Source organism: Leucoraja erinacea, chromosome 2 (genome assembly GCF_028641065.1).
Source record: "Leucoraja erinacea ecotype New England chromosome 2, Leri_hhj_1, whole genome shotgun sequence".
In the NCBI taxonomy this organism is placed as follows: domain Eukaryota; kingdom Metazoa; phylum Chordata; class Chondrichthyes; order Rajiformes; family Rajidae; genus Leucoraja; species Leucoraja erinaceus.
Window position 1 is genome coordinate 121,730,350 of NC_073378.1, and position 24,183 is coordinate 121,754,532.

The following is a 24,183-nucleotide window of genomic DNA, read 5'->3' on the forward strand; positions in this document are numbered from 1 at the left end:
TTGACTTGGCCTCCACAGCCTTCTGTGGCAATAGTATTCTTTTTCGAGATGCGAGTATGCCATATCAGCATCTCCATCACAAAATAACCACATAATACATCCCACTTTGTGTAAACTGCTCCTCTGAGTAATCCTGCCATGACTCCTCTGTGCCGCACTATTTTATTGCATGTTTCTAAGTGTGGATCAAAAGCAAAACCAATATATTTCTTTGAAGGGAGCGTTAAAGTGAATATGACTGCACGTCTTTGGACATGGATGTAATTCTGTTGTGAAAGAAAATTCGAAATTGTTCCTTTTTACTGTGTGATGCTTTTTCTGATAATAATCCAAAACAGAGCTAGTCATATGCTCTACTTTCCCATCGGGCCTAACCATCTACATTTTGCAATATTTGTCACAATTTTCCTTCTAGTATGTGCTTCAAACCTTTGCAAAATTTGACACGTTTTTTTTCAATTTGCAGCTATACTATTTTAATCAATGTATTGGATTTATTTTCGTAAGGATGGTAGAGTTGCTGCCTTACAACGCTAGACACCCGGGTTCGATCCCGACTATGGGTGCTCTCTGTATGCAGTTTATACGTTCCCCCCGTGACAGCGTGGGTTTTATCTGAGATCTTTGGTTTCCTCACACACTCCAAAGACGGACAGGTTTGTAGGTTAATTGGCTTGGTATAAATGTAAATTGTCCCCTGGTGCGTGTAGGGTTGTGTTAATGTGTGGGGACCGCTGGTCGTTGCTGTCTTGGAGGGCCGAAGGGCCTGTTTCCGTGTTGCATATCTAAACTAAACTAAACATCTTCGAGGACCTTTACAATACAATACAATACAATACAATACAATACAATACAATACAATACAATACAATACAATACAAAACAATTTATTGTCATTTGAGCCCCAGTGAGGCTCAAACGAAATTCTGTTTCCACAGCCATACAAACAAAGACAATTTCCTAGACATACACACAATTTAATTCACACAAACATCCATCCATGATGGAAGGCAAAGTCTTTTCTCTCCCCTGTTCTCCCATGTTCTCCATTATCTTCCAAGTAACTCGCTAAAACATTGTTACCTTAATTTGTTACCTTAATTACTTTCTCTTTGCTAATGTCTGGTTTTATTTACAAAGAGTGTGATATGTGGCAGCACCTGTTAAAATCGACCGCAGTACAAGGCAAGACGAGAGGCAGGTATATCACCACTTTTCTCTCTCTTCTTCTTTTAGTTCTTTCCTTTTCTTTTTCTTTTTCCTTTCTTTCTTTAACCCACTCTTTGGCTACACGACTTTGGTAGTCTAGGGGTCCTATCTTTGCATTCTCACTTTTTCTCTTTCTTGGTCTTTCTCTTTTCTTTTCCTCTAACAATGCTAAAAAGTCAAAATTGAAGCTGTACAATAACAGTATAAATTTATATGCCGTTTGTTCTACTCATGTACATAAATAAAAATATTTAAAAAAAAAAAAGACTTGAAGTGCGGGAGTAAAAGGCCTGTTCCACTTTCACGATCTAATTCACAACCTCTGCAGAGTTTGCCCTTGACTTATACTCGCAGCATGGTCGTCACCAGGCCGTAGGAGGTCGTAGGTAGGTTGTAGCAGGCCATGATGCTAGTCAATAGACAATAGGTGCAGGAGTAGGCCATTTGGCCCTTCGAACCAACACCGCCATTCAATGTGATCATGGCTGATCATCCCCAATCAGTACCCCGTTCCTGCCTTCTCCCCATATCCCCTGACTCTACTCGTAGGTACTCGTGGCATCAAATAAGTCGGGGCGTTTTTCTAGCATGATGAAAAATGTTCACGAGTAAAAAAGGTTGTGAATTAGGTCGTGAAAGTAGGACAGGCCCTTAACTCAGCGGGTCTGGCAGCAATTCTGGAGAACATGGATAGGTGACGATTCAGGTTAGGACCATTCTCATTCCCACTTCGGTTTCACCTGCTTTCTTGGTTTTATTTATAACTTTAATTTGTTTTCCTTTCTTTGGGCCTTGTCATTGAAGATGGAATGCGAAATAAGAATATTGTGAACGCACAAAATTCTCCCAGTATATTTGGTGCCTATATTTTCAAACAACTATAGTGACATGTAACATTTGGATGTCAGGATTACAGATGACCAGAAGAATCTATTCTACTTCAACCAGGTCTTGTTGGAATCGGTCTAGGTTTAGGATTATTATTGTCACGAGTACCGAGCGACAGTGAAAAGCTTTGTTTTACATATTATCTAATCGGAACGGCACGGTGGCGCAGCAGTAGCTAGCAGTAGAGCTGGCCTTACAGCGCCAGGGACCCGGGTTCGATGTCTGTACGGAGTTTGTACGTTATCCCCATGAACTGCGTGGGTTTTTCTCCATGATCTTAGCTTTCCTCCCATACTCCAAAGACATACAGGTTTGTAGGCTACTTGGCTTGGTATAAATATAACTTGTCTCTGGTGTGTGTTAGGTAGTGTTAGTGTGTGGGGATTGCTGGCTGGTGTTTCCGTGCTGGATCTCTAAACTAACCTAAACTAAAGATCAAATTGTACAATACTTAAATACAATCAAACCAAACTCAAGTTCAATAGGTAGAGTGAAGGCATAGTAGCGTATCAGTTCCAGAGATAAAGTCCAATGTCCACAAAGAGGTAGAGGAGAATCAAAATAATAAGAACCTGCAATAAGGGTTCATGTGCATGCATGAGATGGGAATGAAATGCCACACAGTACCCTAGCTAATCTAGCTAACGGGAAGTGGACTGCACCCCAGCTTATGATACATCTTGATTTATTAATTATCATCTTTGTTTATTATTTAGATTTATGATTATAGCCTGACTGAGTCTTCAAACTCCTTGATAAATAACAACTAATACAATAAGTCGTGTTTTGTTTTGGGAGACTGGTGAAGTCTACAAAGAAAGAATACATTAATGTCCCACTTAGGAAAACTGAACGGAAACCTCTGGAGACTTTGCGCCCCACCCAAGGTTTCCGTGCTGTTCCCGGAGGTTCCCGGAGGTTTTTGTTAGTCTCCCTACCTGCTTCCACTACCTGCAACCTCTGGCAACCACCTGCAACCTCCGGGAACCGCACGGAAACCTTGGGTGGGGCTCAAAGTCTCCAGAGGCTTCCGTTCAGGTTTCCTAAGTGGGACAGGGGCATTAGACTTTAGACTTTAGTCTTCAGGGATTCAGCTTGGAAGCAGACACTTCGGCCCACCATCCGCGCCGACCAGCAGTCATCCTGTACACTAACACTTTCCTACATGCTAGGGAATATTTACAATTTTTACCAAAGCCAATTAACCTACAAACCTGTACGTCTTTGGAGTGTGGGAGGAAAACAGAGCACCCGGAGAAAACCCACGTGGTCACAGGGGGAACGTACAAACTCCATACAGACAGCACCCGTGGTCAGGATCAAACCCAGGTCTCTGCTGCTGTAAGGCAGTAACTCTGCCACTACGCTGCTGGGCCACCCAACGACTGATTCTGGTCAATGTTAATCATCAGAATAATGGTGATGGGAGATTCAGAAATGAGGACCCTATTGAATGTCTGCAGGTGATAGATGGATTCTCTCTAATTGGATATTATCACTGCCTGGTACTGCATGGAGCAAATGCTACATACTATGTATCAATTCAGGTCTGGTCATTGTCGAGGTCTTGCTGAATTTGGATGTGGACAGCTTCATTATCTGTGGACGAGCAAATGGTGCCAAACATTGTGCAATCATCAACGAACATCCCTATTCCTGATCTTATGATTGAAGGAAGGTCATTAAAGAAGCAGCAGGTGCATAATTCTTTGAAGGTGGAGTCGCAGGTAGATAAGGTGGTCAAAAGGGCTTTTGGCACATTGGTCTTCATCAGTCAGAGTATTGATTATAGATGTTGGAAGGTCATGTTGCAGTTGTATAAGATGTTGCGAGGAAGCATTTAGAGTATTGGAGGACCAGCATCTCATATTTCGCTTGAGCAGTTTACACCCCAGCAGTATGAACATTGACTTCTCTAAATTCTGATAGCCCTTGCTTTCTCTCTCCATCCCCTCCCCATTCCCAGTTCTCCCACTAGTGCTACTGTCTCTGACTACATTCTGTCTTTGTCTCGCCCCCTCCGCTGACATCAGTCTGAAGAAGGGTCTCGACCCGAAATGTCACCCATTCCTTCTCTCCAGAGATGCTGCCTGACCCGTTGAGTTACTCCAGCATGTTGTGTCTAACCTTTGATTTACAGTAAACCAGCGTTTGCAGTTCTTTCCCATACATATAAAGTATTGTGTTCAGTTCTGGGCACCATATTATAGGAAATTTGTTGTTAAATTGGAAAGGGTGCAGATTAGATTTACAAGAATGTTGCCAGGAATTGAGGGTGTGAGCTATAGGGATGTGGCCCTTGTGGCTAAAGGGATCAGGGGGCATGGAGAGAAGGCAGGTACAGGATACTGAGTTGGATGATCAGCCATGATCATATTGAATGGCGGTGCAGGCTCGAATGGCCGAATGGCCTACTCCTGCACCTATTTTCTATGTTTCTATGTTTCTATGTTAAGCAGGCTGTGCCTCCATTCCCTGGAGCACAGGAGAATGTGGGGTGATCTTATAGAGGTGTATAAAATCATGAGAGAAATAGATTGTGTAGACACACAGAGTCTCTTGCCCAGAGTAGAGAAATCGAGAACCAGAGGACAGATTTAAGGTGAAGGGAAAACATTTTTATTGGAATCTGAGGGGTAACTTTTTCATACAAAGGGTGGTGGGTGCATTGTATGAGCTGCCAAAGAAGGCAATTCAGGCGGAGACTATCGCAACGTTTAAGAGTAATTGGTCAGGTATGTGGACAGTACAGGTTTAGAGGAATGTGGGCCAAAAGAAGAGGGACTTGTGTAGGTGGGACAAGTTGGTCAGTATGGGCATGTTGGGCCGAAGGGTCTGTTTTCACGCTGTATGACCCTATGACATTATAAGTAACAGAGGGAGTATAGGTGCATGGTTCCCGAGAAGTGGCGAGTTAAGGGGCTGTCCCACTGCGGCGACATAATCTGCGAGTTTAGACAAGTTTGCCCTTGACTCAAACTCGCAGCATGGTTGACACAACAGTCCTAGGAGGTCCTCTGAGGTCACTGGACCGCTCCTTCATGCTCGAGGGAAGTTCCCAAATATTCATGGCCTCAGCTAGGTCGCGGAAATTTTTTCAGCACGTTGAAAATGTTTCTACAGTAAAATTTGGCCGTTAGCGTTACGAGCCATTAAGAGATGTCCCTGAGCTCCGATGTACCCGCTACGTTCATTCTCCGTGCTTACCACGAGTTTGATTTTTTTTAAACTCGGGAGAGCTCTTGTAATGAACTTGTACCGTGGGACAGGGCTATAAAAACTTCATAAGTTGGGTATAGTTTTAATTTCCTATTTGACCAGACCTGGTACTCAAGCCTAACCTCACCTACTCATTGTGTAGGAAGGAATTGAAAATGCTGGTTTAACCCGAACTCCGACTCAAATTGCTGGAGTCATGTCGAGACCGAGTCTGATGAAGGGTCTCGACCCGAAACGTCACCCATTCCTTCTCTCCAGTGATAGTGCCTGTGCCGTTGAGTTACTCCAGCATTTTGAGTCCCCCTTTCTCATGCGATTCCACTATCGCACTAAGTTTAAAATCAAGTGACACCGCAATCACGCCCTCCAAAAGTGACAGCAGCTTTTGAGATCTAATATTTTAGCTCATTGATGAAATTCACTCTTTTCTACACAGATTTTTTGCACAATGAATTATGGAGGCAATAAATTTAAACTGTACTCACCCCTGGAGGAAGAATTACTGCCGTTCAGACAGCAGATAATCCTTATGAGCATTAGGAAGACATTTGTCATACAAACAGATCAGCCACCATCGGGAAACACAGAACAAGCGCTCTGTTACAGAATAGCATGATTGCCTTCTGGGCTTTCAAAACAAGTGGCTTCCAAAAGTAATAAAAGTTCTGATTTCTCTCTGTCTCCAAGGATCCTAGGATTAACCAAATGGTGCCAGCACAACAACCTGGCTCTCAATATCAGTAAAACCAATTAACTGGTTGTGGACTTTGGAAGAGGAAGGATGAGAACCCACAACCCTGTCTATATCAACGATGTTGGAGAGAGTCAAAAACTTCAAATTCCTGGGTGTGCATATTTCCGAAGATCTTTCCTGGACCCAACACACTGATGCAATTATAAATAAAGCACATCAACGCCTCTACTTACTGAGAAGACTAAGGAGAATTGTTATGTCAGAGAGGATTCTCTTGAACTTTCAGGCATTCAGTAGAGAGCATATTGGCTGGTTGTATCATGTCCTGGTTTGGCAACTTGAATGTCTGGGAGTGGAAAAGACTGCAAAATGTTGTGAACTCTACCCAGTCCACCACTGGGCTCTGACCTCCCCACCATTGAAGGAATTTACTGGAGTCGCTGCTTCAAAAAGGCAGCCAACATCATCAAAGACCCACTCCGCCCTGGCCAGGCACTCATTTCACCCCTGGCATCGGGAAGAAGGTACTGAAAACTCTGAAAACTCTAACGTCCAGGTTCAGAAACAGCTCCTTCCCGTCAGCCATCAGGTTATTAAACACAACAACCTCAAATAAGCTCTGAACTACATTAGACTATTATTATTATTAGTTATTATTATTATTATTATTATTATTATTATTATTATTATTATTATTATTATTATTAGTATTATTAATATTATTAATATTATTGCACTACTATTTTTATGTTTTTTGAGTATGTGGGTATGTGTATGTGTATATGTATATATGTATACGTATATATAGTATATGTATATATATAAAGTATATATATATATATGTGTGTGTGTGTGTGTGTGTGTACTTGTATGTGTATATATGCACACATTGAACTTTTTTCTCTCTCGTTTATCATATTATTTACAGTGTACTATGTTTACATATTCTGTTGTGCTGCAGCAAGTAAGAATTCCATTGCTCTATCTGGGACATACGACAATAAAACACTCTTGAATCTTTACCACTTGAGGTTTGTAATTAATTGGTTTTGTCGGTAAAGTGGCATCAGATATGGTTTTGACTGAGGTGGAGAGATCAAAAAGGCATAAAAATAAAAACGAGGGGATGCGACAACATGAATTAGGTCCTTGTTTGTTTTCCTCACACTTTAGAAAGTTTACTTAGAATAAGGAAACTAGATGGAACCCGGGTCTCCAGCACTGTAAAGAAGCAGCTCTCCCGCCACGCCACTGTGCCGCAAGTTAAAGTCACTAGTGTTTCAGTGATTAAGTTTTGGTTTAGGTGGAGAATAAGTGAACTTTGAGGAAATCTACTAGCCCAGATTTGTTACATTTAGCATCCTCTCACATCCCCATCGCATCATGTTCCATAATGTAGCGGATTGGTCCTGGGTACCTTCCAACACAGTTCAGTGCAGGCCTTAATTTAGTTTAGTTTAGAGCAAAGATCATAGAGCGGAGTAAGATACTCCACTCCGACGTAAACCAACGCACCGAGGTGTAGTACGTAACGGAACGTCACGGCCGCCATTTGTTAATGCAAAACACGACTTCCGTTATGCCTCCCGCTGTGCACTCTGCTCTATCATTCTTGGTGTAATCAGTGTTGTAGGGAACAGTGTTTTATACAGCTCATCTACCACATCACATTTAATGTTATTGTAAATGTTTTCCCCTGTTCCCCATTACCCTCCCATCTTTCCTCCCCAGCCCCCACCTTTGCGTAATTTCCCTTACATTGTATTGTGCAGTCTCCCTTCCATTGCTATAATACACACTGTGCACAAAATTAATGTAACATATATATATTTATATTTATATGAATGCGTGTTTGTGTGTGCCTGTGTGTGAGAGGCAAATTAGAGATAAATATATTTCCTTCTCATAGATCAGAAGCAACTTTGATTAAAGCTTCAATATTACTCTCTATCTTATTTGTCAGATGTGGTACATAAACCATAAAGGCAATTATATATATAATTATATAAATATATGCATATATATAAACATATATAAATATATGCACATATATATTTATATTTACAAAGCTGCACACAAAGAAATGACATATGGGGTCAAATTTCAAATTCCTTGACAAGCACTTTATTGGGTTCCTGACTAACATAGTATCAACAACAAATATAAGAAAAGATAGCACATTGATGACAAATTTCTGAAAATGGCATCAGAATACACAAATACATTTTGTGTAACGGTTGTCGCGTGGTGTCTACCAGAGACCTGGTTGGCACAGTAAGTACACATATTTCTTATTCCTTTCAAGTTGATGAATACCACATGGAACAAGAAAATTGCAAACACCATTTCCATTTCATTCACCTGATCATGTAGTAGAATACTGCATCCATCTGAATAGACACCGCATGTGATCTAAACGGTACATTACCTTGTGGATCTGAGTGACACAGATGGCCGATGAGACAGTGTGTTGGCAAATTGAAGATTGGCTCAGTTTTAGTTTTGATGACCAATTCATGTAAAAAATGTGTGATATAGATGTATATACACACATATTTTTCAGTTCTTTCATTCTATGTTAGCCTAACACAATGTAGTGCATACATACCTGCATATTTAAATTCAGTCGATAAGTTGGTCAAATAACATCGGGATCTTCTTGCTTTTTTTTTTTTTTTTTTTTTTTTTTATTAGAAGTACGGTAAATTACAATCCTACACAACACATATATCTTAATACATTTTTTGTACCGCTTCATTTTTTTTTGAGCTTTAAGAAAAAGGTAGAAGTAAGGAAAGTAAAGAAAGTGCAAGAGAGTCGTGCAGTGCAAGAGTGTAGGGAAAAGAAAGCCCCTTAGGAAAGAAGTTAGAGAAGGAAGTAAAGTGAGAAAATAGACCCTAGAAAAGAAAGAAAGAGAAAATAGAAACAATCGCTCTATTATAACATTAAACTCCGCAGAAAGGGGACTACCAACCAAGTCTGTTTTTGTTATTTTACCTCCCGTTACCAGGTCCTGATTCCGCTTATTTATATATTTGTTTTTTTTAGATTACTATTGCACCTCATACTTGTAATAGGTCCAGAAACATAGACCACGTCTTTTGGAATTGGTCTGCTTTACCTGCTAGGAGGAATCTCATCTCTTCCAGATGTAATGTTTCAAACATATTTGATATCCACATTTTTATTGTTGGTGTCGGCGCATTTTTCCAGAATTTAAGTATAAACTTTTTTCCCATTATTAGCCCGTAATTAAATAAATTCTTCTGAAACACGTTTAATTCAGGGTTACCTTCCGATATTCCGAAGATAATCCATTCTGGTTTTGGTACCAGTTTTATTTTGATCAATTTTGAAAAAATATCAAATATTTCATACCAGAATTTTTGGATTTTTGTACAAAAAACAAAAGAGTGCGCTATGGTAGCTTCTTGACATAGGCATTTATCACAGATTGGTGAAACATTAGGGAAGATTTTATTTAATTTAGTTTTTGAATAGTATAATCTATGTAATGTTTTAAATTGGATGAGCGTATGTCGTACATTGATCGAACATTTATGCACCTGTAGTAAATGATTATCCCAGGTCTCTTTTGAGATTTTTATAGCTAATTCTTGTTCCCAATCTTTTCTAATTCCATCTGTTGTGGGTATTTCTATGTTTAAAATGATATTATATAGGTACGATATTAAATTAGCTGATTCCGCCTTGGTCTTCATTGCTTCATCCAATAAGTCGGAAGACATATTATGATAGTCTTTTGTGTGTTTTTTCAGATAATCACAAATTTGAAGATATTTAAAATATTGGTTATTTTTCAAATTATATTTCAGTTGTAGTTGTTGAAATGATAGTAAATTCCCCAATTCATACAGATCTTCGAGCGTTTTAATTCCCATTCTTTCCCATTGTATAAATGATTTGTCTATGATTGATGGTTTAAACGATGGATTATTGACTATTGGTATTAAAAGAGATAGGTTTCTTAATTTTAAAGTCTGTTTTATTTGTTTCCATGTTCTTATTGTGTTATGTATAATTGGATTTTTATTATAATTTTTATTATTCAAATTTGTTGGTGAGAGGATGGTCGCTCCTATATTACTCGGGGAGCAGTCCCCTTTTTCCATTACCATCCAGTCCGCCTGCTGTGTAGAATTGTCCAGCAGGTGGATCATATTTTTAATATTTACTGCCCAGTTATAATACATAAAATTAGGGAGCGCTAGACCCCCCAGCTCTTTTCGTTTATTAAGGTGTGCTATTTGTATTCTATGGGATTTATAATCCCATATAAAATTTGTAATGTCCGAGTCCAATTTTTTGAAAAACTTTTTTGGGAGGTATATAGGTATTGATTGAAATAGGTATAGAATTTGTGGTAAGAAAACCATTTTAATAGCATTTATTCTGCCTATTAAGGACATCGGAAGTGTTTTCCAGAATTTAATCAGATTATTCAATTTCTTGAGTAAGGGATTATAATTGGCTTTAAACATATCCTGGTAATTTCTAGTAATTTCAATTCCCAAATATTTGAATTTTTCTGTAGCTATTTTAAAGGGAAATTTCCGAAGCTGTGTTGAGTCTTTTGGTTTTATCGACATAATTTCACTTTTGTTCCAATTTATTCTATATCCTGAAAAGGATCCAAAGTCCTCAATTAAGTTTAGTATGTTTGGTATACTAATTTGTGGTTTTGTGATGTACAGTAGTACATCATCGGCATATAGGGATATTTTATTCTTTGAGTATTTTGTATTATAACCATAAATATCCGGATGTGTTCTTATTTTTTCAGCAAGGGGTTCAATTACCAAAGCAAATAACAGCGGTGATAATGAGCATCCTTGTCTATTGCCCCTTGATAGTTCAAATTTCGAGGATAAGATATTATTAGTTAATATTCTAGCCGTAGGTTTGTTATATAATAGTTTTATCCATGCGATAAAGTTTTCTCCCAATTGGAATTTTTGCAATACTTTAATCATATAATCCCATTCTACTTGATCAAACGCTTTTTCTGCGTCCAGTGAGATAATAGATAACTCTTGGTCGTGAGATTTATGTGAGTGCATTATGTTAAGCAAACGTCTCAAATTATTGAATGAGTGTCTCTTAGGTATAAATCCTGTTTGATCTCCATTTATTAATCTACTAACATACCTGCTTAGTCTACTGGCTAGTGTTTTCGCTATTATTTTTTGATCCGTATTTAACAAAGCAATAGCTCTATATGAGCCTGGTTCTTCTATGTTTTTATCTTTTTTAAGTATTAATGTGATCGTTGATTCTGCTAATGTTTCGGGTAAGCTTTGCTCTTTAAAAGCGTGTGTATACATTTTCTGTAATCGTGGGGTAACTATATCATAAAAGGCTTTATAGAATTCACTACTGAATCCGTCTGGTCCTGGTGTTTTACCATTCTTTAGTGTTTTTATTGTGTCTTCTATCTCCTTAGAAGTAATTGTTGCTCCCAGTTCCTCTTGTTCCCTCAATTCTAATTTTGGAAGGTTACAATCTTCCAAAAATTCTGAAATTTTATTATTATCTATTGACGTTTTAGATGTATATAGATTTTTGTAGAATTGAGCAAATCTTTTATTGATATCCTTGGGTAGTGTTAATAATTCCCCACTATCTGATTTAATCTTCAGTATTGCATTCTCTTTTTCCCGTTTTTTCAACTGGCGTGCTAAGAGTTTGTGGGGTTTGTCCCCGAATTCAAAGTGTTCTTGTTTTGTAACTTGGAATAATGTTATAACTTTCTCTGACAATAATTTATTCAGCTTGAATTTCAATAATAGGATTTTATTATGTTTATCCATAGTTGGATCTTTAGCATTATCTGTATCTAATTGTTTTATTTGTTCTTCTAAATGTCTTTGTTCTTTCTTATTCTTTTTATTTTGATAAGCTTGAAATGAAATAATGACTCCTCTAATAAATGCTTTAAAGGATTCCCATAATAGCGTGGGGGATATATCTGGTGTATCATTTATCTCAAAGAATAAGTCCATCTGTTTTTTTAGATATATACTCCCTTGTGGGTCTTTTAAAAGTTGCGAATTAAACCTCCAGAACGATTTATTCATAGACATTCCTTCTAATTTTAAAACAAAGGTTAAAGGAGAGTGATCTGAAATCGCATTAATGTGGTATTTAGGATTCATAGTGTGTGTAATTAATTTTGTATCCACAAGAAAATAATCTATCCGTGAATATGTTTTATGCACCGTTGAATAGAACGAGTAGTCCCTTCCCGTCGGATTTGCAATCCTCCATACATCTGCTATATTTGTGTTTTCCATATATGTATGTAAGAGTTCACTGGTTTTAGATTTCATATTACCTTTTTGTTTTTGCATCGATTTATCTAAATAAGGGTCTAAAACACAGTTGAAGTCTCCTCCAATTATAACATTTTGATAATTAAATTCGGCAATTATGTTCAGAATTTTATTAAAAAATTGAGGGTTATCAAAGTTGGGCGCATATATATTTACCAGCGTAATTGGCGTATTATTGATCTCTCCTGCTACTATAAGATATCTCCCTTCCTTATCTGAAATAGTATTCTTTGATTTAAATGGAATTCCTTTACGGATAATAATTGCAGTACCTCTAGATTTAGAAGTGAATGAAGAGTGAAATGTTGCTTTTTTGAAGAAAGACAGGTTGAGTCATCCACATTGGCGATTAGAGCAATTTATACCGAACAGTGAGCTGTAGATGTGGACGCCATGACAGCGTAGGGGCAGGCCGATAAAATGGCGTCGACAATCACACACGTCATACTACACTTTTTTCGTTGCTCCACTCTATAATCTTTGGTTTAGAGGTGCAATGTTAAAACAGGCATTTCGGCCCACCAATTCTGCGCGGACCAGTGCTCATCCGTACTCTAGTTCTATCCTACACACTAGGGGCACTGGGGATAATTTTACAATTTACAGAGGCCAAGTAACCTACAAACCTGCACACCTTTGAAATGTGGGAGGCAGTCGGAGCATCCGGTGAAAGCCCACGCAGTCGCAGGGAGAGCGTGCACACACTCCAGAGCCAGGATCGAACCCGGGTCACTGACGCTGTAACGATACGATACGATACGATACGATACAACTTTATTCATCCACGGAGTGAAATTGGTCTGCCAACAGTCACAACACACAAGGTACACAAAAACTTGAAATTGAGTGAAAACAAAAGTTAATATCAACGACAGTAGGATGGCTTCTGTGTGCACAACACCTTCACCGGAACAAATGAACAAACAAACAAATGAACACAGAGTTATCCCTTGAGCAGAGGATTCTAAGCTAGAGTGTCTCCCCCTCACCCATCCCCCACACCGGGTCCCCCTTAGTAGCAATGTTACAAAATTTTGAGATTTTTTAAATCAAGTCTGTAATTTATCCCATCAGATAAAGCATAAAAAGAAGTTTAATTTGACACAATTCGCATTCATATCTTCTGTATTAAAAGAGTTACGGCCATTTTCATACTCTGAAATTAGCATCTTGTTCCCTATTGCTTTTCCGCTGACTTAACTCAAAAGCTGTGATCGAGGATAATCAAAAGCCCATAACTTTCTTAAAAATTAAGAGAACTGAATGAAATTTTCAGCTATTGTAGATTGAAGCATTCTTAAACAAATCTGAAACAATCTTTCTTGGATGACCTGAAATTAAAGCATATAATTAGTTAGTTACCTAATTGTAGCTAATTGCAAAATTCAATTACTAGATCTAAACATCTATCCATTTCTTAAGAAAAAGTTAACATTCACACAAGAATTCACAGTATAACATGATTTTTAAATCTCATTGGGTTGAATTCATAGGCCAAATGGAAGGAATTTAGTGTTTAATTCCCGTAAATTAATGGCCATTTTAATCATCTTGCGAGTGGGATTTTGTGGAACGCGATCGTTTGGAACGTTGCGGTTTGCGGTGAATTTAAACCCCATATCAGCAGGAAAAACACTGCCGGTTCGTATCGGGCCTCAATAACCTTTTCGCAAGGTGAAATTTGGATTAAAGTAATCCTAAGAAGCAAGTTTATATGTAAAATAAACGGCTTACCTTTATCTGTCCCATACGGGAGATCCGTCCTGTTGTCGGTGTTGACGGCGTTAGAAGTCGATTTTTATTTTACTCCAGCAATTAAATTGTCCAGCGATGTTTTTAAAAAACTTCAGAGAATGGATGTCGGAGCGATTTTTCTGCAGCAGCTGAGCAGGCTGAGAAAGATCGAATCCGACAGGCAGGCAAAACGGCATTTTAATCCCGCCCCCCCTATCAAAGGCGCCAAAGTCACGCACACAGCCAGTGGCAGAACTGCAGCGCCGCTGAAGGTAAGTTTTGTAACATACCTACCCTTAGCTCTCCCACCGTCCCTCATGGCTGTCCCCCCACGTCTGGCCCCCATTGTCTTCTCCTCCCCCTCTCAAGCTCATCAACTGCGAGGCTCCACCCCCACCGAGGCGCCCGTTGCTGCCGAGGCACCCGCTGCTACTGCTGAGTCTCCAATCGTCGCCACCTCTGAGGCTCCTTTGGCCCAGACAGGCCTCACCGCCCGGCTTCAACGCAGTCCCCTGGGAGGCCTGGGGGTGCGTTCTGGTCATCGGCGGCATGGCAGCACGGTTGTTCAGGGGTGGATCAGGTCTGCGTGGCACCCCGGGACAGTTCCACCGCACCTCCCAATTCGACAGTAAGGAAACAGCTCTACCGCTGCACTACTGTGCCACAATTAAATGTCACAAGTGATTTAAGGGCCTGTCCCACGAGCATGCGACTCCATGCGGCAAGCATGACCTAACATGGTCGCTTGAGCCGTACGGCCTCGCGAGGCTGGTCCCACTTCGATCCCCGGAGCCGTATGGAGTTGTGCGGAGCTGGTCCCGACATTACGTGGGGCTCCGAAAAACTGACACTGTTCAAAATTTCCGCGCTGCAATGGCCTGCCGGCCCGCAGCTGCCTCGACACCGTACGCACCGCCTCGACGGGCGTGCGCAGCATCTCGACGCCGTACGCACCTCTTGATGCTGTACATCACGCGCAAACTTCCCGCGGACTTCGTTCGAACTTCACGTCACTCACTCGACCTCCGCGCGTCCCCCGCTTCCGGTTTGGTCGCGCTCGCCGCATGCAGTCGCATGCTGGTGGGGCCGGCCCTGTACGGGGATCACTCGATCTCCGCGCGACCCCCACTTCCGGTTTGGTCGCGCTTGCCGCATGCAGTCGCATGCTCGTGGGACAGGCCCTTTAGTGATTAGTTTTCAGTATAGCTGTAGGCTTATTATCATCACATCTACTGAGGTACAGTGAAAGGCTTTGTTTTGCATGCTTTCCAAATAGATCAGATACAGCATACATAGATACAATCAATTCAAACTCAAAAGTCTGAAGAAGGGTCTTGAACCCGAAATGTCACCCATTCCTTCTTTCCAGAGATGCTGCCTGTCCCGCTGAGTTATTCCAGCTCTTTGTGTCTATCTCAAACTCAAGTACAATAGGATAAGGCAAAGTGGAAGATACAGAATGCAGAATATAGTTCCCAGAATTATAGCGCATCGCAGTACGAATGGCCTCAAGGGGGTAGAAGGGAATCGCGCAGTACCTTAGCTTGCGGAAGGATTGCTCAGAAGCCTGATAATGGAGGGAAATAATCTGTTTCTGTGTCAGGTGATGCACACTTTCAAGCTCCTTTACATTCTGCCAGACAGGAACAGGGAGAAGAAAGGATGAGCAGTGACAAACGTCGGGCAAAATGACGTTGTAGATGATAACTAAATGCTGGAGTAACTCAGCGGGACAAGCAGCATCTCTGGAGGGAAGGAATTGCCTGAAAATGACCAGCAATTGCCCGTTCACTCTTGTGCTATGTTATCCCATTTTCTCAGCCACTACTTACACACCATGGATGTGGGTGGAAACTGGAGCACCTGAAGGAAACCTATATGATCACCGGGAGAATGTGCAAATTCCTTACAGACAGCATCCAATATCAGGATCAAAATTGGATCGATGGTGCTGTCAGGCTGCAGTTCTTCCAGCTCCATTTTGCTGGTGTTTACAGCTGCCAGTTGACAGCAGCATTTCCCACAGCAGTGCCATCATTGGATGGGATGAGCTGTGGAAGGTGCTATGTAAATGCTGAGTCTCACTTTGTTATTGGCAAGGATTCCAGTCGTATTGAGTGCTGAGTTTTTTTTTCCTCTTGTTCTGTGACTGCAACACTAAATATGCCTTTAAATGTTTAGGAAACAATTATATTCTTCAAGTTTAGTAAAGGCGTAATTTATGTTATTTGTAAGAGAAGGAGGACTATTAAATGCAATATGTTACGCTGTCAAGCTTAAGAGGCAATAAACAGCGCTCATGCATTGAATAGATGTCAAGACTGCAAGATAAGCCATTTCTCACCTGTTTTTGCCAATTAAACTGAGCGTATCTGAGGTTTGCTGCTATTATGCAGTTATTTTATTTAGTGGACTCTTTTCGTATAATTTTCAAGTCAAGGTTCTTCATTTGTGATCTCTTTTTGGTTCCGTGCAGAGTGATGTGTTTTAATTGTTTGAAACACTTGCTTAAATAATAGGCAAATCCATTGGTATTTTTAACTATTTGGAGTGCATCAATTCCTACCACCATTATGCACCTTGCCCTCATTTGTCTTCAGACCTGGCAATTTAAAAGAGTCATTCTTGTTTTCAAAACTTCCCATCGGCTTACCCATCCCTACTTTTGTAAACTTTTCCCGTCCTATAAACCCCTGAGGTATCTGAGTTCTAAGTTGCAGATACAGAGATACAGCCCTTCGGCTCAATGAGTACGTGCCGACCAATGATCGGCGTGTAACCTAGCACTATCCTGCACACTGGGGACAATGCACAATTGCTTTTACCAAAGCCAATTAACCTATAAACCGGCAGGTATTTGTTGTGTGGGAGGAAACCATATCTCCCGGAAAAAAACCCACGGCGTCATAAGGAGGACGTACAAACTCCATACAGACAGCACTCTGTCTCGAAGGGGGCGCTGTCCTGTGCTCGGCTGCCCTGCCAGCAGTTGTCTGTCTTTTCACCGTTTTATTTTTATTTTTAGTGAATTAAAATGTTTTGTTTGGAGGTCTAGACTTTTTTGTGTGGGGGGGGGGGGGGGGGGGGGGGGGGGGGGGGGGGGGGGGGGGGGGGGGGGGGGCAAAACTACCTTTCAGGGGTCCCTACCTGGTCGGAGAGGCAGCTTTTCTCCGGGCTGCAGCTTCGACCCGTCCTCGCGGCCTACCAGCGGGCCTGGAGCGGCGTTTCCTGTCGGGGACCGCCCAGAACCTCGGCTTCGGCGGCGGCACAGTGCTGGAGCGCTATCGCGGAGCGGGCGATGCCTTGCCTGGGTCGCCGCGCTGGAGCTCCGGTGAGCTGAGACCGGCGGGAACAACATCGCGGAGCTGCGGGACTGTGGAGCGGCCAGCTGCGGGCGGCGGCGCTGACTTTACACCGTGAGCCTGGGATCGCGCGACGAGATCGCCAGTTGTGGAGCTCCAACCGGCGCGGCCTTGTCGGCTTAGGAAGCCGCGGCTTCCAGTACGGAGGCGGCCGTTCCAGGGTTCCCAAGCCGCTGTGAGGACTCTCCCGAAGCCGGAGCACCACCACCCGGCGAGAACGGCCAGGAACATCGGGCCTCCGTAGAGGCAACTGTGGAGACCTCAATAGGCCCGACTATGGGTGAACTGGGGTTGGGGACTGGACTTTGTGCCTTCCCTCATAGTGGGAGCCATTGTGGGGGGATGTTCTTTGTGTTTAAAACTCTCATTGGTGTTATGTCTGTATTCTTTTGTGTACTGCAAAATGTCAAAAAGCATTTCACTTCATTACACCTCGGTGTATGTGAATGTGACTAATAAAATACCTTTGATACCTTTGATGCTCGTAGTCAGGATGAAACCCGAGTCTCTAGTGCTGTAAGGCAGCAACTCTACCGCTGCGTCACTATACCTCCCTGGCTTTGGTTCTTGCCCGTGAACTATTTTACATCCTTCGGTAACAGTGTCTGTTATCTAACTGGCTCTATGCTGGAATTATCCTCTCCTCCTCCTCCTGCTTTTCGCTCTTCTTCTTTATCCTTATCTTCCTCTTCCCCTCTTCCCCTTCCTCTTCTCTCTTCGTCTTCTCTGTTTGTCCAGGTGTTTTTGCCAAATATCTCCTCTTGTACTTCTGTACATGTCTTTTGTACACATGTCTTTTGAAGCAGCGTAGAATATTTTATTCAGTTCAACGTGCTTTATATATGTGAACGTTCATTGTACAATTTAATTCATGAAGTTAAACTCGCAGAGGGAAGAATTCAGTTCACAGCGACCCATTTTTGTAAAGTGGATTAATCCCAGAATTTAGTGAGGAGAGTCAAGTTTAGAAGAGAGCATAGTAATTCTGTTCCAATTCAATTAATTATCTATTAATGTGTTTACTTCTCCGGGCTTCAGCTTGCTTCCTCTGAAAGTAGTGATACACATGAGGTCTGATATTCATCAATCATCATGAGTACCTTGATCTACTAACTTTTCTTTGCATAAATTTGGGCATCTGATGAGTTCTGTAGGATGCCGCAGTGTGGCCAAATTAGCTTCAGGTGCTGGAAGGAACTGTTGATGCCGGTTTAAACCGAAAAGACACAAAATGCTGGAGTAACTCAGCGGGATAGGCAGCATCTCTGGAGAGAAGGAATGGGTGACATTTCGGGTCGAGACTCTTCTTCAGACTGATTTGCTTCACGTGCTGACAGACAAACAACCTGTATGTATACAATGCTGCAAGGCAACAGCACCACTGCCCCACCGTGCAGCCCTCGCCTTGCATACTCTTTTTCTTTTTGCTCTTGTAGAATATCTTTCTAATTTCTTTCTAATTTATGTTTAATCATTGCCTCCGTGTGCTGTCTGAGTCTATGTGCCTCTGAAGATGTTGCAGGCAAGATTTTTATTGTATGTGTGCCTCATCGTACTTGTGCTCATGGCAATAGGCTTGATTTAACTTGATTTGACTTAATGTGACTTGACTGGACTTGTGACTGTGGAAGAGGGATGAATTTCTGTGGGTAGCCAAGTCTGAGAGGGTGTTTTCTAGTCCTGCTAAGTGAGGGAGCTTTAATGAGGTTGAAGCAGGTCACGGATGGTGACTGATGTTGCAAAGCCCCCAACCCTTGCATTTTTCTCCAAATGGTCCAAACATAGAAAATAGGTGTAGGAGTAGGTGATTTGGTCCGTTGAGCCAGCACCTCCATTCATTCTGATCATGGCTGATCATCCAGAATCAGTACCCCGTTCCTGCTTTCTCCCCATATCCCTTGATTCCGTTAGCCCGAAGAGTTATATCATACTCTCTCTTGAAAACATCCAGTGAATTGACCTCCTTTGCCTTCTGTGGCAGAGAATTCCACAGATTCACAACTCTCTATGTGAAAAGGTTTCTCCTCATCTCAGCCCTAAATGGTCTACCCATTATTCTTAAACTGTGACCCCTGCTTCTGGACTCCCCCAACATGGGGAACGTTTTTCCTGCATCCAGACTGTCCAATCCCTTAAGAATTTTATATGTTTCAATAAGAACCTCTTTCATCCTTCTAAATTCCAGTGAATATAAGCCCAGTCGATCCATTCTTTCCTTTCTAGGAGATGTTGGTATGACTTTCTCAACTTCATGTCGGTTAGGAATGGCAGCAAGACTGGGCCAAAATTGGTTGCTATGGGATGGAGTCAAGGTCCTTCATGTCAAAGACAAAGGATTGCAGGGCTGGAGGCTCCACCTTTATTCAAGGGAAAATAAACAACTTTGCAGGCAGCCGGAGGCAGATTTCCAACAAAACAAACGGTGACCTAAAGAACAGACGGGTGGATGGAGGGAGCACAGATGGCTCAGCAACATGCTGACAGCCATGACATGCGTGAGTTCTTCACTTCCGTAAAAGCCCCGACAGCCAAGCCCCTGTCCTACTGAGAGCCATGATCACGGGTGAACTCAGCGGACACAAAGAGGCAGTCATGGCGGCTGGAAGACACATTTCAAAGGCCATGTAAATCACATCTACTTCCCTGCTCTTGTCGATACATTGGAGTATCAGTCTGGGGAAGGGTTTCGGCCCGAAACGTTGCCTATCTCCTTCGCTCCATAGATGCTGCTGCACCCGCTGAGTTTCTCCAGCTTTTTTGTGTAACCTTGTCGATACATTGTTACTTCTTTAAAGATTTGAATCACAGTGATCAGAGCATCTGACATGATAAAGACATTCTGGCTGACGTAAGTCCCAGCCCTTCCAAGTAATCATTAATTGCCTCTCTCAGAACTCTCTCTATCTTCCAATTCCACCACGTCAAGACCCAAATGAGGCGCCATTTCATTTACAAGGCTGCAAATGTCTTCCGATGATAATTTCCTGTGACAATTTCCTTTACCACCAGAGCCTCGAAGTACCAGCGTTAATAGGCACAGTTGTATTCTCACGAGAAATAATGAGTCTGGGAAATTAGATCATTTATGAAAAAGAATGCAAAGTCTGTCTTTGTCTTTCCAAGTCCTTCACGTTTCATACAAACTAATATACAGTAGTACTCCAACAGTAATGTCATAAGGTCATAAGTGATAGGAGCAGAATTAGGCTATTCGGCCCATCGTCTACTCTGCCATTCAATCATGGCTGATCTATCTCTCCCTCCTAACCCCATTCTCCTGCCTTCTCCCCATAACCTCTGACACCCTTCGAATAACACACAACGCATGTCCCGACACCACCTCCATAATTCCCATTTATTCAAGCGTAGCCCAGTGATGGCCATGTCTGCTATACAGATATAACATAGAATAGTAGAGCACAAGAATGGGTTTGCACTGTATAGATCCTTTATTGCAACATGTACTTGGTACAGTGAAAGCCTTTGTTTTGCATGTAGTACATAAAAGTATGCAAAGAGTCGCCACATACAGGGCACTGACGAAGAGTCCTTAAGGCCGGCGACTCAGGCAACAAGCTTTCTGTCCATCTCTGGTCCAGCCACATTACAGCCGTTTGCAGCTTGAAACTCACACCTCTGTCCCCGCTCCCCAACGACATGAACGCACACATGAAATCAATCCCTGGATCATTGGGTCTGCTCAGTTTTTTCATCCCCTCAAGCAATGGGATTACCATCTGAGAACTCATTATTTCTTATCACAGCATACAAAATGACGAGACGGTCCAAATATTTCTGGTATAAAGAACACCTATTGTAATAAATGACGTATAGATGTCAGCAGATGAAAACTGTGGTGACCCTTTAGTTATTTAGCACCAATCTTGTGAGCCTGTGATGACAACTTTTTTTACAATTTATTTGGAATAACTAATTATTGAAACTCAAATAGAATAAGCAGCGTTGAGTAAAACGAGAGCAAGAAAAATATTGATACTTATTCTACAGATGAGTGTGGGCTCTGGATAAATTTGATCCACAATCTTTCTACATTCTGATACAGTTTTTTTTTGTTAGTCTATAATCTATAATATCAAGGCAAACCAAGTCAATTTATAAGTTGGACACATATAACACGCAATCAGAACAAGCCTGAAACTGCAAGTTAGCAATTGGTCACTGTGGTTGCTATGGGAACAAGGAGCTTAGGATTTATGGAGCATCCAGATAGGAGAGTACTCGACCATGAAATGGCCATGGATGTTTTGGGATTACCTTCACAGACAGGAATAAGAACAAGGCTCAGCCACAATTTTTGAACAGTGGATGTGTCCTTGACCCAATCTTTGCATGTTTCACCAGTCAAAAATGGCATCCCATACCTCAAATCAGCAGCCTGAGAGGTATCACAGTCAAAACTATATGGCTTGCGTTGCTAGTGTATCATCGATTGCCCTACATGCACAGCATGCGACACAGAATTAAACATCAGCTTTCGGATATAAAAAAGACCTCTTGTGCATTTCTATCGGAACTTGATACTTGAGTAAGCATTTCTCATATCAGCAGTTCCTAACGTATTCATTGGATAGACACAAAATGGTGGAGTAACTCAGTGGGACAGGCAGCATCTCTGGAGAGACAGCATGGGTGATCTTTCGGGTCGAGACCCTTCTTCAAATTCCTGCATACCTCAGATCAAAAATCTTCATCACAGTGCGAATAATTTATTCATATTCACAACTGTACAACTCCTCCCCTTCTGTCGTGGGGTAGACTGAGACTGACTCCCCCCCCCCTCCCCCCCCCCCCCCCCCCCCCCCCCCTCCATATCTTAGCACAACCCCCATCCTTTCCACTCGTCACTTTAATTTCATGTATTTTGTGTTTTTATGACTGTTGGCCGATTAATTTCCATCATGGGATAAATAAGGTTCTATCGTATCATATCGTATCTGACGAGGATTACTGAAAGAACAGGGAGATAGTTATCGTGATTTTGTTTGCATAAGATCACAGCACTGATTACATATTGAACCAGAGTTAAGAGGCAAAACACAGACAAGCATTTGCTGCATACACTGTAGAAGCATATAATTATTCTTGATTTTCGCCCTGAAAAGCTGTGACAAAGTTTCCTTCCGGAGTATCCAAAATAACATTGGTTTTGGATTGTTGAACGAGGCTGCGGCTTTTGCTGGGTAGGTGTATCTGTTTCAGTGTATTAGCAAACCAGTCACTATAAAGATCATGTATGGCTCAACAAACATTGAAAATGGATCAGTCGAAATCCTTCACCTAATTTTCTCTGAGCTTCTAAATCATATCAGGGTGGCAGTCTCAGATTAACTCACGAAGGTGAGTGCCAAATCTTACTATGAGCTCTATAGTCATCAGCTTTCTTCAAATTGTACACCCTGAATGTGTGCAGCTGTCACCTGGTTCCTGATGGAACGTTTGAATTGATAAAGTTCAAAGTCCTGAAAGTGCAAATAAAAATATTTTTCCTCTATTTAATTCCTCGGAGGGTTAGTGTATATACAGTGCATTCAGAAAGTATTCGCTTCACCTTTTCCACATTTTTGTTATGCTACAGCCTTATTCTAAAATGGATTATATATTTTTTTTTCTCATCATCAATCTACACACAATATCCCAAAATAAAAAAAGAGAAAACAGGTGCTTTCTGCAAAAAACATAATTTTTTGCAAAGTAATTAAAAATAAATAACTAAAATATCACATTTACATAAGTATTCAGACCCTTTATTCAGTACTTTGTTGAGGCACCTTTGGCAGCGATTACAGCCTAAAACTTTCTCGGGTATGAAGCTACAAGCTTGGCACACCTGTATGTGGGTAATATCCATTCTTCTCTGCAGATCCTCTCAAGCTCTGTCAGGTTGGATGGGGAGCGTCGATGCACAGCTATTTTCAGATCCCTCCAGAGATGTTCGATCGGGTTCAAGTCCAGGATCTGGCTGGGCCACTCAAGGACATTGACAGACTTGTCATGAGGCCACTCCTGCATTGTCTTGGCTGTGTGCTTCGGGTCGTTGTCCTGTTGGAAGGTGAACCTCTGCCCCAGTCTGAGGTCCAGGACGCTCTGGAGCAGGTTTTCATCAAGGATCTCTCTGTAGTTTGCTACGTTCATCTTTCCCCTAAATCCTGGCTAATCTCCCAGTTCCTGCCGCTGAAAAACATCCCCGCAGCATGATGCTGCCACCACCATGCTTCACCGTAGGTATGGTATTGGCCAGGTGATGAGCGGTGCCTGGTTTCCTCCAGACGTGACGCTTGGCATTCAGGCCAAAGTGTTTTTTCGCAATCTTGGTTTCATCAGACCAGAGAATCTGGTTTCTCATGGTCTGAGAGTCCTTTAGGTGCCTTTTGGCAAACTCCAAGTGGGCTGTCATGTGCCTTTTACTGAGGAGTGGCATCCATCTGGCCACTCTACCATAAAGGCCCGATTGGTGGTGCTGCAGATATAGTTGTCCTTCTGGAAGGTTCTCCTATCTCCACAGAGGAACTCTAGAGCTCCGTCAGAGTGACCATCGGATTCTTGGTCACCTACCTGACCAAGGTCCTTCTCCCCCGATTGGTCAGTTCGGTGCTGATGGTTCATGATAAGAAAAAAAAATATGTTATACCCTTCCCCAGATCTATGTCTCGACCCAATCCTGTCTCGGAGGTCTACGGACAATTTTGAGTGTCATAGCAAAGGA